The sequence below is a fragment of the Mobula birostris genome, chromosome 30, assembly GCF_030028105.1.
Source record: "Mobula birostris isolate sMobBir1 chromosome 30, sMobBir1.hap1, whole genome shotgun sequence".
Classification (NCBI taxonomy): domain Eukaryota; kingdom Metazoa; phylum Chordata; class Chondrichthyes; order Myliobatiformes; family Myliobatidae; genus Mobula; species Mobula birostris.
The window spans coordinates 11,989,843-12,004,744 of record NC_092399.1 but is presented as its reverse complement, the minus strand read 5'-3'; positions in this window follow the sequence as shown (position 1 = coordinate 12,004,744).

Genomic DNA, 14,902 nt, shown 5'->3' with positions numbered 1-14,902 from the left:
TGCAGTGAAATAATGGCATATCCTAACTTTTTCACTGTCTGTAAAGCTATAAAAACCCAACCGTACTTCATTGTTCCAACAAAATTTGTCTCACCATTGTATTTGTGCTAAGTTCTATAATGTCGTGTGTCTGTTAATTTTATCTACATGTCCATATCTTCAATACTCTGGTGTTGACTTCTTTATTCCTGTTGGCATTTTTTAAAATCTTCTACTGTTTGCAAAGATTTAGTCTGACCTGGGTATCCATGTCCAGATCATCAATGCATGTCAAAAAGAATAGTGTTTCTAATACTTACCTGTATCGAACACCACGCTAAACTTCCCTTTCATCAAAGTGAAAAAATACTCTGCACTTTCTATTCCATGACCAATTTCATAGACATGTTGCCAATGCTGCTTTAGCTTAAGGACTTTTATCTTGCTAACTAAATTTTAATTTCTTACATCCAGTGTCTTTTAAAATCCATAAACATAACATCAACTAAGCTATTTCATTACCCTTAATTACATCATCAGATTATTCAAATGGGATTCCCCCCCCATCCGAACAATATTTTATTCTAATCCTCTAAAATTTCAGTCTGCTTCCCTTCCCATTGTTAAATTATCAACATTATGGCTTCAGAAATTGAGAATAATTTCTGAATTCTGAAAGATAAGATATAAGCAAAAGATTTCTCCCAGTTTCTGTCATAGTTAGACAGCAACCATACTCCAACTATTTCCATTTGATGTACTGATTTGAATATTTAATGTATCCATTGTTTAATAAAATCGTTTTACTTTCTTAATTGATTAAAAAAATTATTAGTGTTTCAATATTTTTAATGATGCTGAATGCCGTATATAATCAAAGTTGTCTTATTGGTTTGACCGGTGACTTTTCCACAAGCCAGACAGACTTTCGTTGTCTTTTGAGCATGATCTTGCTTTCCATAAACTTGGAAATTAATTTACCAAGTAAGTGTCCATTCCATTTGTCGCGGTCACTTGAGAACAAGCAAAACTGCTCAGAGACTAAGAACAGGAGTAGACACTGTATGAAGTGCTACCCACAGTAATGAAGTTCCAAAGTCGAAGAATGTACATTCGATCCTTTATTAGCAAAACAATCTTGAATTGATAAAGACTAATGAAACTAAAACTCGCAATATAACAAAATCAAGTCTTTGCGTATTTAATCATATTTAAGCCAAACGTTCTTAAATGTATTTGAATATTTAGCGTATTCAAGCGTAGTTAGGGAGTCAATGAAAAGATATCTCCCGCTACCTCTACCCTAACTAAACTGACCTAATGACAAAGCAAAACCCTTTGCTTCTATAACACGGTAACCCTCGTGACAAATTACCCATTATAAACATAAAAAACATGCATCACAAAATCCAATACAGACAAAAAAAGATACGTATATGGCTCCTACACCATTTTCACACTCCATAGAAGGAAGCTCATCAGCCAAGCAAACGTATGGCAGGCTCTCAGGGCAATCCCATTTGCCCTGCTATTACCTAGAAACTTGTTCCCTCTTGCATATTTATTATTGTCCCACCACCTTCACTGATTTCTTCTACCACCCCTAATTTAGAACTTATAACCAGTCAATCCACCAATCACTCAAATACTCTTTAAATGTTCCTTTTCTTTTTCAATCTTTTTATTAGTTTCATAAAAATAAACATAACATGGTAGCAGTACAAAGTTATTAGGAGTACATTGTTATAATTAACATAAGTGATTATAAAGCCAGATAACACTTAAATGATAAAACTCCCAATCATATAGGATACAAATGAATAATATAAAACAAAGAAAAATATCTAAAACAATCATGAAAAAGGAAAAAAAGATAATAACCCCCCCCCCCAAAAAAAACTAATCTAAATAGAATTAATCAACTATACTAGAAAAAAAGACATGGGCTGTTTTGTAACATCCTTAAAAAAGAGAAAAAAGAAAATTTTAGTGTTGACGACTCCGTTCCTCTCAACCAACATTACAGAGAAATAAAATAAGTTTGGAAAGGGTCAAATTACATCATATGAAAATGTTGAATAAATGGCCTCCAAGTCTTTTCGAATTTAATAGAGGGATCATAAACAACACTAAATTTTTTTTCCAAATTTAAACACTAAATGTTCCTATAGAATTTGAATGCACTCCCCCTTCATTTTGTGGAAGTTGCGGTGAAGGCAAGGGTTAACACAATATCCAAGTAAGGATAGTCTGCAGATGAATCGTAGACAGCCCAAGCAAGAAAGATCTCTGAAAAGCATAGTTTCCCTTTGCATAGCAGTGTTCTGGAGGTGAGATAAGCAGTCCAAGGCACAAACACCAACTAAAGGAAAATTGCTTCACTAACTTCAAAGTACTACTGATTTCCAGCTTGCAGTTTCTATTGACCTTTAAGACCCGTATTGAGAATGGCGATTGTCCTTATAAAGTAATGAATTCAAACACATACAGTTTACCAAATGTGCATGTCCATAACCGCTAGTAAATTCTGTATAAAAATGGCATTTCTCTGCTTAGACTTCAAAAACAGTGTGGTAACAGTGGCCAGACACTGTTCTCCTTGTGCACAAGTAAGATAAAGTATGTTTGAGTCGTACGTGTGCGTGGGTTCTGGACCAGTTAGGTATTTTATTTTATTTTCAGTAATGACAATTTAATACACTCCTGATCTTAGCAGCGGACTGAATTCTCCTCCTCAGACCCTGTCTCATTCTTTTTACAAATATTTTAATTCAATAACCCTGTGACTAGTCTTCTGTTTTCTAAAGGACTCTATTTCTTCCTAGTTGACCCATCAAAATGAATCAATACTTTTATTTTGGTTTCCCCTTAGTCATTGTTGCTTTAAGAAAACAAAATAATCCTAGTTTATACAATACCCCTGCACAGCTGACTTCTATAAGTGAATATTTTAGTCTCACCCAAAGAAGCGTTGGAGCAATGCAGTTGTACTCTTGATGTGAGCAAGTGTTAATAGAAATGTGAATATTGTAGCTGCATGGTTTAATATAAACTTTATCACAAGATAACATGCACTGCCACATCAGGGACCGAGGTTTATCTTTATTCACCAAACACATTTACATGTATTAGGAACTTGCTGTGGTGTGTTGAAGCAGCACACAACACAAATAACAATATTCAACAATTAGAAGGAATAAAGAATTATATTATGTAGAATTGCACCAGCATGTTCTAGGGAGATGAAAATTTACTAATGTGGTTATTAATGATAATTAAATAGTTGATCATGAAAAAAAATCAGATGAAGGGAGAAATGATTAATTAGCTCTGCTGTGAAGCCCCAAAAGAGCATAACAAACCATATTTCTATGTCTTTGTTGACATTTTTATGACGTACATTATGATTGCTAATTTGTGAAGCTGAAATGATATTAAAAATAAACAGGGGAATGGGAAAATGGAGTGGGCAGTTGGGTTCACTGTGCAATTCATAATCCCAAAGTATAGAGCATTTGTGGGAAAAAAAATTGGAGGTTCTGCTCTATTTCATTCAAACTGAATGCCAAGAATTACAAATGGAACATCAACAGCCATGTCAATTGTATTCCAGCCAATTTATTAGATCTGAATCAACAGAAGAATACTTCTTTGCTAGGATACTTGGGGTAGCACGGTAGTGTAGTGGTTGGCACAACGCTTTACAGTACAGGGGACCCACGTTCAATTCCCGCCACTGCCCGTAAGGAGTTTGTACATTCTCTCCGTGACTGTGTGGGTTTCCTCCGGGTGTTCCAGTTTCCTGCCAGGTGGTAGGTTAATTGGTCATTGTAAATTGGCTAGGATTAAATCAAAGGACTGCTGGGCAGCATGGCTCGAAGGCCCAAAGGGCCTGTTCTACACTGTGTCTGAATAAATAAATATACACTTAAGCATTGTTATGGCAAAAATGAAGCAAATGCAAACACTTGGAGTTACACTCAGTGCAGCTCTCACCTCTCCTGGCTTTTGAGGCTGTTTATACTCTCAGCAGTAGGAGCTGCTTTGAGTCCCAAAGAAAGAATGGTACCTTCCGCAAGGTTAGATTCAAATCTCAAAGTATATTTGTGAAGTACATACTGTATATATCACCATATACAACCCTGAGGTTCATTTTCTTGTGGGCATACTCAGCAAATCCAAAGCGCCTAGCAAACGGAACAGTCCCACAGCCTCAGTGCTACAGAGAGTGGAGCAAACATCATGGAAAAGTGAGTGGAATCGGCCCGATCCTCACCTCCGGTGTCGACACCCTGCCTTTTCAGACTATCTGGGATGGCGTTTAAATCGTCCAAACACCAGATCGTGCCGCGCACTAGGACTCAGGCCCCGCTGCAGCAATATGCACTGGTCTTAGGCCTTTCTGACAGTGTCAGAGGGTCTGGATTGAACTGGGAATCTGAGAAAGAGTCTCTGCAAACAGCACCTCAGTGTTACCCCAAATGCAGCGAGGGAAGCCGTTATAATTTTAATTCCATCAGTTCAAAATAGTCTCAGAGAATTGGTGTTAAAAGAATGCAGGCAAGAAGATTGTGATTTCCTAAAGTTAATTTAATTCATTGGCTTTGCCACTAAATAAAACATAATCATTGATTGAGGGAGGATGTAAGCAATTACAACAAATCAACACACCCAAAATGCTGGAGGAACTCAGCAAGTCAGGCAGCATCTATGGAAATTAATAAACAGTCGACCTTTCAGGCCGAGACCCTTCTTCCGGACTGGAAAGGAAGGGGGAAGATGCCAGAGTAAAAAACTGGGGTGAGGGGAAGGAAGACGGCTAGAAGGTGATAAGAGAAGGGCAGGGGAGGGAAAAAATCTGATAGGAGAGCAGGGTGGACCACAGGAGAAAGGGAAGGAGGAGGGAACCCAGGGAGAGGAGGTAGGCAGATTATAACAAAACTCATCTAGTATTATTATCACCACGTCAATAAAACTGATTTTTGCCTTTAATGGAGTAAATACACAAGACAGTAGTTTCTATGATGAGGATTTTGAGGTGCTCATCCTTGCAGACATGCTCCTACTGTAAGTACATCAATACAAAATTCTATCAGCAGCCTAGCCCAAAGTAGGAATCAGTTTCACTTTGAACCAGAATTACAGCACATGCCTGATTGCTAATTGATAATGTTGACCAAAATTGGATCATTCCAAAATGATAGGAGAAGACAGGAGGGGGATCTCCCCCTCCCCCTCCCACTTTCAAATCTCTTACTAGCTCTTCTTTCAGTTAGTCCTGACGAAGGGTCTCGGCCCGAAACGTCGACTGTACCTCTTCCTAGAGATGCTGCCTGGCCTGCTGCGTTCACCAGCAACTTTAATGTGTGTTGCTAGAATTTCCAGCATCCGCAGAATTCCTCGTGTCTGACTATCTATCCAATCCATGTCTCTTATAATTTTATATTCCCCAGACAGGTAACCCTCTTCTGCCTACTTTGCTCTAGGAAAAATAAGCCTTGTCAATCCAATCTCTCCCTAAAGCTATGCAATCCAGGTAACATCGCAGTGATTCTCTTCTGCACACTCTCCAGCACAACCGTATCCACCTTATGTTTTGGCAACTGAACGCGGGTTCACAACCCTCTAGAAATGCCTCTTCATCTTACTCTTTATCCTTAGTCTGCAGCTCCTGATGCTACACTCAGCAGCCATTCTGTAATGTAGCGGTGCATTGGATACTCAAAGGCTTCACAAACATCCTTGGTGAAGTTATTTTATGGTTAACAAAAAGGCCAGGACACCTCAAATAATTTCCCAACTCCTCTCTAAAGTGGGGCAGTGAGATTGCTTTTTCCACTTGGGAGCCAGTCTTAATCACCAGAAATGTCATGGTAGACGTCATCAACAGTGCAACTGTCACTTAGCAATCAACAGCTTACTGATATTTAGTTAAAGTTGCAGTCGTACCACATAGATCCATTATGGTGGTATTCCCAAGACTTTGCTGCAAGACAGTGTCTTGGCTACTTCATCCATGGCCCTTTCTTCCCCCCCATCATATCGTAAGATGAACAATTAGCAATGATTCTGCAATGTTATGTTCAATCCCATTCTCCAATCCTCAGATAAAAGAAGGCACTAAGAAGTTCTTTCAGATATTTAAAAAATAAAAGAGAGGCTAGAGTCGGACTGCTGGAGAGGGAGCATTGGGAGATAAATTACAGACAAACTTTTGTATTTTGTGTCAGCCTTCGCTGTTGAACACACTATCAGTATGCTAGGAATTTAAGAATGTCAGGGGGTGGAAGTGAGTGTTATTGCTAGTACTAAGCGCATAGGAAGTTGAAAGGTCTTATGGTAGATAAGTCACCTGGACCAAATGGATTACACCCAGGGTTCCGAAAGAGGTGACTGAAGAGATTATGGAGGCGTTAGTAGTGATCTTTCAAGAATCACTAGATTCTGGAATGGCTCAAGAGGAATGGAAAATTGCAAATATCACTCCACTCTTACGAAGGGAAGGAGGCAAAGGACAGGAAATCAAAGGCCACATAGCCTGACCTCAGTGTTTAGGAAGATGTTAGATCCATTAATAAGAAAGAGGTTACAGGGTACTTGGTAAAATAGTAGCCCGAAGTCAGCAAGTTTCCTTAAAAGGAAATCTTGCTTGACAAATCTGTTGGAATTCTTTGAGGACATAACAGTCGGGGTAGGTAGAGGAGAGTCAGAGGGTTTTGTTTACTTGGATTTTCTGAAGGGTTTTGACAAGGTGCTGCACATGAGGCTGCTTAACAAGATAAGAGTCCATGGTATTACAGGAAAGGTATTAGGACGGACAGAGGATTTGCTGATAGGCGGGAGGCAAAGAATAGGAATAAAGGGGATCTGCAGAAGGACTTAGAAAGATTAGAAGAATGGGCAAAGAAATGGCAGATGGAATATGGTAAAAGGAAGTGAATGGTCATGTGCATTGGTAGAAGGAATAAAGGCCTAGACTATTTTATAAATGGGGAGAAATTTCAAATATCAGATGTGGAAAGGGACTTGGGAGACTTTGTGCAGGATTCCCTAAAGGTTAACTTGCAGGTGAATCAGTGGTAAAGAACGCAAATGCAGTGTTAGTATTGATTTTGAGAGGGCTAGAATATAAAAGTAAGGGTGTAATGCTGAGGATTGATAAGGCCTTGGAGTATTGTGAGCAGTTTAGGGCCCTTTACCTAAGAAAAGATATGTTAGCATTGGAGAGGTTCCAGAGAGGGTAATGAGAATGATTCTGGGAATGAAGTGGTTAATGTATGATCAAGATTTGGTGGCTATGGACCTGTACTTGCTGGAGTTTAGAAGAATGAGAAGAGATCTCATTGAAATGTATCAAATGTTGAAAGGCCTCGATAGAGTAGATTTGAATCTGATGTTTCCTACAGTGGATGTTACAACACACACCCAAATGTGCCACATTCCGGGATTTAGAAGCTCTAACTCTCCGGAGTGTGGATAGCTGACACGGCCCCTATAAGTGTTCAGGACCGTTCTACTAACTGGCAATCGTGTTTTGTGCACCAAGATATTGAATACTTAAAATGCACCTGTACAGAACCTCAGTGCTCAATTATAAGCCCCACTAGTGATTTTGTTCAGCAGTTGTTTTGTGCTCAGTTCTCGATCCGGTGTCTCGATCCTTGCTTTGGATACTGCGGCGTTTGGGTCCAAGCCATCCTCGTCAAGGACTCTCGTCACAGTACGATTTAGCCAACATGGACCCAGTGGGGTATCAGGGTCTTTCATCTGCTGTGATCCGCTACAGCGAGAAAATTTCCAGACAGAGCCTGGAGATACATGATCACCAGATTGTTGTGTGCAGGGAGGAAACGAAAGTCGCTCAGGTGAGGTGGCTGGTCGCTCTACAGAGCCAGTCCACCTTCCAACCCTGGAGAGCTTCGACGGTGACCCGGGTTAATGCTGCAGCTTCGTTGTCCAATGCTCATTAGTATTTGAACTCCAGCCAACCCTGTTCCCTTTGGAGTATAGATAGGTGGCCTTCATCATCTCTCTTCTGACTGGCCTGGGCCACCACACATTTGGGAATGTAGGTCAGAGATTTGTTTGGCTTCGGAGGAATTCATGGTGACACGAGGGAACCAGACTGCCAGAGCCAAATGAGCCTCGGACCGCCTGATGTAGATTCAAGAGGAGGGATGATCAGCAGCTGACTACATGATCGAATTTCAGACCTTGGCCTAGGAGAGTGGTTGGAACGAGGAGATCTTGGTCATGCTATACCACCATTGACTCCGAGATGAACTGAAGGATGCTCTTGCCCTGGGAGAGCCAGGAGAACTTAGAGGTTCTGGTGAACCGGTCCATCTGTCTCGAGATTCGTCTGGCAGGGTCGAAGTGGGACTACTTCTGGAAGTCAAAGAGAGCCAACCGAACCCAATCCCTACACATCGCAGTTCCACCTCCCAACCTCGGACCATGAGAAGCCAGTTGCCTGCTCAAGATCCAGTTGAAACCATGCAGGTAGTTTGTACTGGACTCTCCTCCGATGAGAGATGCTAGCATCAGAGTCAAGGTCGCTGCTTTTTCTTCAGGGAAGCAGGTCACCTGCAGGCCAAATGTTCAAAGCTGCAGCCACCAGGAGAACTGCTAAGACTGTCCTGTGATGGTAGCAGCCACTGACCCCAACCTCACAGATTTTGGTGTCACGCTGAGGGTGGAGCTCTCCTGGGCTATGAACCGATGAGAAGTGAATGCTTTTTTTTTGGACTCTGGAGCAGTGGGAAATTTCCTGGACTTGGGGACTGCCTATCGGATCAACATACCACTGCAGGAAGTGAGTCAGCCCACACCCTCAACTGTCTTGGACGGCCATCTGCTTGGCTCTGGGCAGATCTGACAGCAGACATTGGTCTTGCAGATAAGGATAGAGGATCACGTAGACATCAGCTTCTATATCTTTGGGTCTCCTCACATACCCCTGATCCTCAGACACTCTTGGGCTGGAAGGAGGGGAGACTACTGTTTGGTACAGCCATTGTAGGAGGATTTGTTTTCAGCTTGGTGTTCCGACCCCCGGACTCTCCCGAGACCAGCGGCCAAAGAGGGGGCAGACCTCTGCTCAGGGTAACTTAGATTCTTCAGGAGACACACTCCTACCTTCATGGGAAGACAAGCCAGCTTCAGCCTATAGGCCCATGCAAATCTCAACCCAGTCCAATCAGATGTGTGCTGGAGCGAGATCTCTAGTTCAGAAACAAACCAAGGAGATGCTTAAGCAGTATAGAACTCTTGCAGCTAAGCCAAAGGGCTCCGGTTGCCAGGTCCTAGTTAAAGGGAAGGCTCCAAAATGGGATACTTGGAGCCTAATCCTGGAAGCACAAGGACCACTTGTCATGCTTTGCCAACGATGTCTGAGTTATTTATTCCCCAAAGCCTTTCCACCATTGGCAAGGCACACGAGGGATACTCTTCACTTGCCCTGAATGAGCATAGCTTCAATACTCCCAAGAAACTCAATATCACAGTGAACAAAATGGAACAGCTTACCTGGAGCCCCTTTCATCTCTCTAAACCTTCATTGCTCACTTGCATCTGTTGCAATGTTAGGGCATATTCTCGAGTCATGGTCTACAGCGAATGCTAATTTCAACTGCAGCCAATCCTCAGACCTGAATGTGGATTATAGATTGAATTTAAATGCAGTTCTGAACAATAGCCTTCTATTTGACTGCAGAAACCTGCATATGCATGAATGCAGCGCAGAGTCAGTGGGAATTAACATTCATTTGGGGTGTCCGGAGTGTGGGTGCAAAGAAGGAGGTGTTTGAAAACTATATGTTATTCAAAGGAAGCATTGTAGATACATTGTAACTATAGAATTGTCCTGCTGTTAACTTTGATCTTTAACATATAAAAATGTCATGTCATATTGTGCTGAGCAGGCCTCGTCTTCCAAGTGTGTCTCAATATGACATCTGTTGCTCGATTTTGCTGAATAAAACACTCCTATATCTATTAGTTTCAGTGGGTCTCCAGCGACTTTGTTCACATTACAACAGCAATGAGAGTTGAACGTGGTACAATAACGACTGGCTTCATTTTCATTGCGCATTCGGGTTTCAGAATTCAATAGATCCAATTGACTGTTTTGCCAAGATGAGGGCGTGCTTAGAACACAAGAGTGGTCGCCCTGCGTGGGAAGGTTTAAAAATGCTGCCAAGGCAGCAGTCTGCATCACTTTGTTTTTGAAAATAATGTCTCATGTGTCTGAGATTGCAAATTCCATTTTCTTCTCCAAGCTGTGTTTGTAGCCTGCCATGTCCACTCGATCACGTTTGCCTCATAAAAATTAATTACTCGATTGCCCTCCAAAGCCTCTTCATAAAGGCCATGAACACCCAGAAAGATTCTTTTTGGAAGAGCAACTGCAGGTTTGTTGCAGAATGAATATGACCAGATTTGAGAAATGATAACATTTCAAGGTTGGAAGCAATGAAATCTTCAATGTCGAACACAACAGTAGCAATCAAACTGAGCCGAAATCAGTGCGGAAATTTGGCTACGTTCAAGACATTGTAAGTTGTTGCCTTTTATTGAACTTGGAAGCAAGGGCATTTTGGGCAGTATCTAAGACCTTAACGAGTAAATATGTATTAGTCAATGGAGCGTGGGATTCTCTTGTGTAACTTCATGCAATGTCCAATGGGGTTGATGATGTTAGAAAGCAATTAACTGGAATAGAAGTTCCTAAAATATAGTTATTCTTAAAATCTATTTTAATATAGAAGATAGTGGACTATGAGAGATTCCATAGCCTTCTGTTTTCTCTCTCTGAACCTCCCAATTGCCTTTCAGTTGGAGAAATTAACAAACTGTAGCTGTCTGAAAATGTGAAGCCCAAGTCTAATTCTGTTTTGTTTGGGAATTCTAAGTGTTTTAAGGAAGTATGAACGTAGCATATAGGACATGGCCGAAGGAGTGTGGCCTGTAGAAAAAAAGTTATTGAGAAAGACCAAGAAATTATAGGCCTGGGAGCCTGACATCAGTGGTGGGAAAATTATTGGAAGGTATTCTAAGAGACTGGTTATATGAGTATTTAGGTGGACAGGGATTGATTAAGGATAGTCTGCATGGCTTTGTGCAGGGTAGGTCACGTCGAACCAATCTTGTAAAGTTTTTCCAGAATGTTATCAGGAAAGTTGATGAAGGAAAGGCAAGGCAGTGGATGTTGCCCCATGGACTTGAGCAAAGCAGTTGTCAAGGTCCTGGATGGGAGGTTAGTCAAGAAGTTTGTCACTTGGCATTCAAAATGAGGGAGTAAATTGGATTAGACATTGGCTTTGTGGGAGAAGCCGGAGGGTAGTAGCAGATGACTGCCTCTCTGACTGGAGGCCTGTGACAATGGAGTGCCACAGGGATTGGTGCTGGATCCACTTTTGTAAGTCATCTATATCAATGACAATGTGGTTAACTGGATCAGCAAATTTGCAGATGACACCAAGATTGGGGGTGTAGTTGACAGTGAAGAAGACTATCAAATCTTACAGCAGGATTTGAATCAGCTGAAAAATGGGCTGAAGAAAAGCAGATGTAATTTAATGCAGTCAAGAGAGAGGTGTTGCACTTTGGGTACCAACTAGGGTAGATCTTACACAGTGAGTGGTAGGGCGTTGAGGAATGTGGTAGATCAAAGGGATCTGGTAATACTGTACCAGTGTTCATTGAAAATGATGGCACAGGTAGCTAAGGTCATTAAGAAAGCTTTTGGCACATTGGCCTTCATAGATCAAGGTACTGAGTACAGGAGTTGGGATGTTATGTTGAAGTTGTATAAGACAATGGTGAGGCCAAATTTGCAGTAGTGTGTGCAGTAATAGCCATCTACTTACAGGAAAGATACACTTTATACTTTATTGTCACCAAACAATTGATGCCAGAATGTACAATCATCACAGCGATATTTGATGCTGCGCTTCCCACTCTCTGGATTACAAATCGAAGTAAATATTAAAAATTTAAATAATAAATCATAAATAGAAAATAGAAAAATGGAAAGTAAGGTAGTGCAAAAAAACCAAGAGGCAGGTCCAGATATTTGGAGGGTATGGCACAGATCTGGGTCAGGATCCGTTCAGCAGTCTTATCACAGTTGGAAAGAAGCTGTTCCCAAATCTGGCTGTATGAGTCTTCAAGCTCCTGAGCCTTCTCCCGGAGGGAAGAGGGACGAAAAGTGTGTTGGCTGGGTGGGTCATGTCCTTGATTATCCTGGCAGCATTGCTCCAACAGCGTGTGGTGTAAAGTGAGTCCAAGGACGGAAGATTGGTTTGTGTGATGTGCTGCACTATGTTCATGATCTTCTGCAGCTTCTTCTGGTGTTGGACAGGACAACTTCCATATCAGGTTGTGATGCACCCTAGAAGAATGCTTTTTACGGTGTATATAAATAAGATTTGGAAAAATATAAAGAAAATTTACAAGGATGTTGATGAGTACCTGAGTTTTAAGGAAAGATTGAATAGGTTAGAACTTTATTTCCTAGAACATAGAAGCTTGAGGAGAGATTTGACAGAGGTATACAAGATTATGAGGGGTATACATAGGATAAGCAAAAGCAGGCTTTTTCCACTGAGGTTGGGTGGGACCACAACGAGAGGTCATGGATTAAGAGTGAAAGGTGAGAAGTTTAGGAGGAACATGACGGGAAACGTCTTCACTCAGAGTGGTGAGAGTGTGGAATGAGCTACCAGTACAAGTGGTGGATGTGATTTTGATTTCAATGTTCAAGAGAAGTTTGGATAGGTACATGGATAGGAGGGGTCTAGAGGGCTATGGTCCAGGTGCAGGTTGGCAGGACTAGGCAGTTTAAATGTTTCAGCACGGACTGGATGGGCCGAAGGACCTCTTTCTATGCTGTGATTTTCTACCACTCTAAATAAATTGTTTTTGAGTTTGAATTGAGACCAGAAGAGGCTAATTTTGTTTCTTTAGCTTGCTGATTATGGAACCTTGGGTAATGACTGGCGCTGGGGGCACAACTTTTTAGCTCCAATGTAACACCAAGAAAAGCTAATAGAAAATATTTGTAATTTTTAAGGAGAGCACTGAATGGAAGGTGTTTTCTAACCTCTATGAGTTTTATTTTAAATGCCCAAATCCAATTTATTACTTATGAATTTTGATTTTCTTGCATCCTCTAGGTTCTATAATCAATGAAGTGAATTTGGAATTGGCTGCTGGCCGATGTAGCCCGAACAAACAAGCATTAACCTATTTATTGAACAGTTGTCCCATTTTAAAGGAATATTGGATTCTTGATCTAATTCTAATTTGTTTCCATTCTGTTGTTTTGGGAGTTCTTGTTTAACGCTATTGAAACACTGCCAAGTGTGAAGCAGACATCTGACTGGGCCTTGCGATGGATTGCTGATCAGGAATCCACATTTGGTAACTGTCCTTATAAAATCAAAAAAAATGTTAAACATTGATGCATTCTGCTTATAAAATTAACATTGTACATTCATTGGAATGTGACAGATTTCAAAGACCTTCAGTCTCATTTTTATTGATGATTCATCCTTGAAGCAATTTATGTATATTCATAAAATATTTTAAAAGATTTGCCTCATTAGAAACAATGAAACCAAATCTTCTCATTTGCTCCAGATTTCACTGTCTCTCAATACCAAACAGCTGGGCATGAAAGGAGCTGGAAGAAAAACATAAACCTCACGTGTCAGACCACATACTAGTCACAGACTTGACCACTTTCTCCTTCTGTAATAACATCCCACCGATTCTCTTACTTACTTACTGCCCGTTATGCCGCTGGCATTTATCTCTGGCTGATTTATCCATCTCCGTCTGTCCTTGCACAGGTATAGAAGGATTCTTCATTGCTGTTTCCGTAACAATTTTTTTTTGACCACTCAGGGTTGTTAATGCTGAGCTGAACCACTGATCCAAGAGAACCTGTGGACAACTCTTAGTCTGGCCTCTACCCTGTTTGGCATTAGTGAACCTACCAAGAGCCAAACTACAAAGCCCTGACTCCAACCAAGGTAGCTTTTTGAGTCATTGAAGCACATAGCCTTCCAAACCCTACAACAAGGCTGTGGTCCCCTTGGAGGACTGATTCTCCGCTTTGGCTTATCTACTGAATCACCTCTGTATTTCTAGAGCACGAGTTCCCAACCTGATGTTCATGGACCTCTTACTTAATGATATCGGTCCATGGCAAAAAAAAGGTTGGGAACAACTGCTGTAGACGTAGTCTTATCTATAATTTAATTTTAATATAAGCAAACACTTTGTTCCGTTTAATGGGGTGATTCAGCCCTTTCACATTCAAACTAAATAAGTTAATATTTTGAACCATTTTAAATACAAATCATCATGGAATTAAAAGATCTGGCCATAAGTTATTAAAACTAGAAAGCAAACCGTAAGTAAGGTAGTCAAACAGGCAATCATATAATCAACCCAACATAGCTCCCAGAGAGAAATAGGCCCTAGTTCCTCCCCCACCCAAAGCCAGAAAGCTGACCAATAGACAATCAGTGAGCTAACAACTAAGTTCCCTCCCCAAAAAATCCTGTTGACAGAAACTCCGGTCCTTCAAGATCAAATATGTCCCTACCAAGACACAACATAAAACGAAAAATAACTCAGTATTCGAAAATATAAAAGGATCAACTTAAAGAAATTCAAAGAAAGCTATATTAAAATAAAGCCTCAAAAGGGGATTTAATAAAAATTATCAAAAAAAGTATAACAAAAGAGAATATATGAACAGCCAAAACGTAAGCTTATTGAAACCTTATTTCAAATTCATATTAACAGAGGAAAAAATTGATCAAATCAGAAATATAACAGTTTTAGACTTCATACTTCAGAAACTCTTTTGCATCTTCAGCCGACTTTATTCTTTTTCGCAATCCGTTCT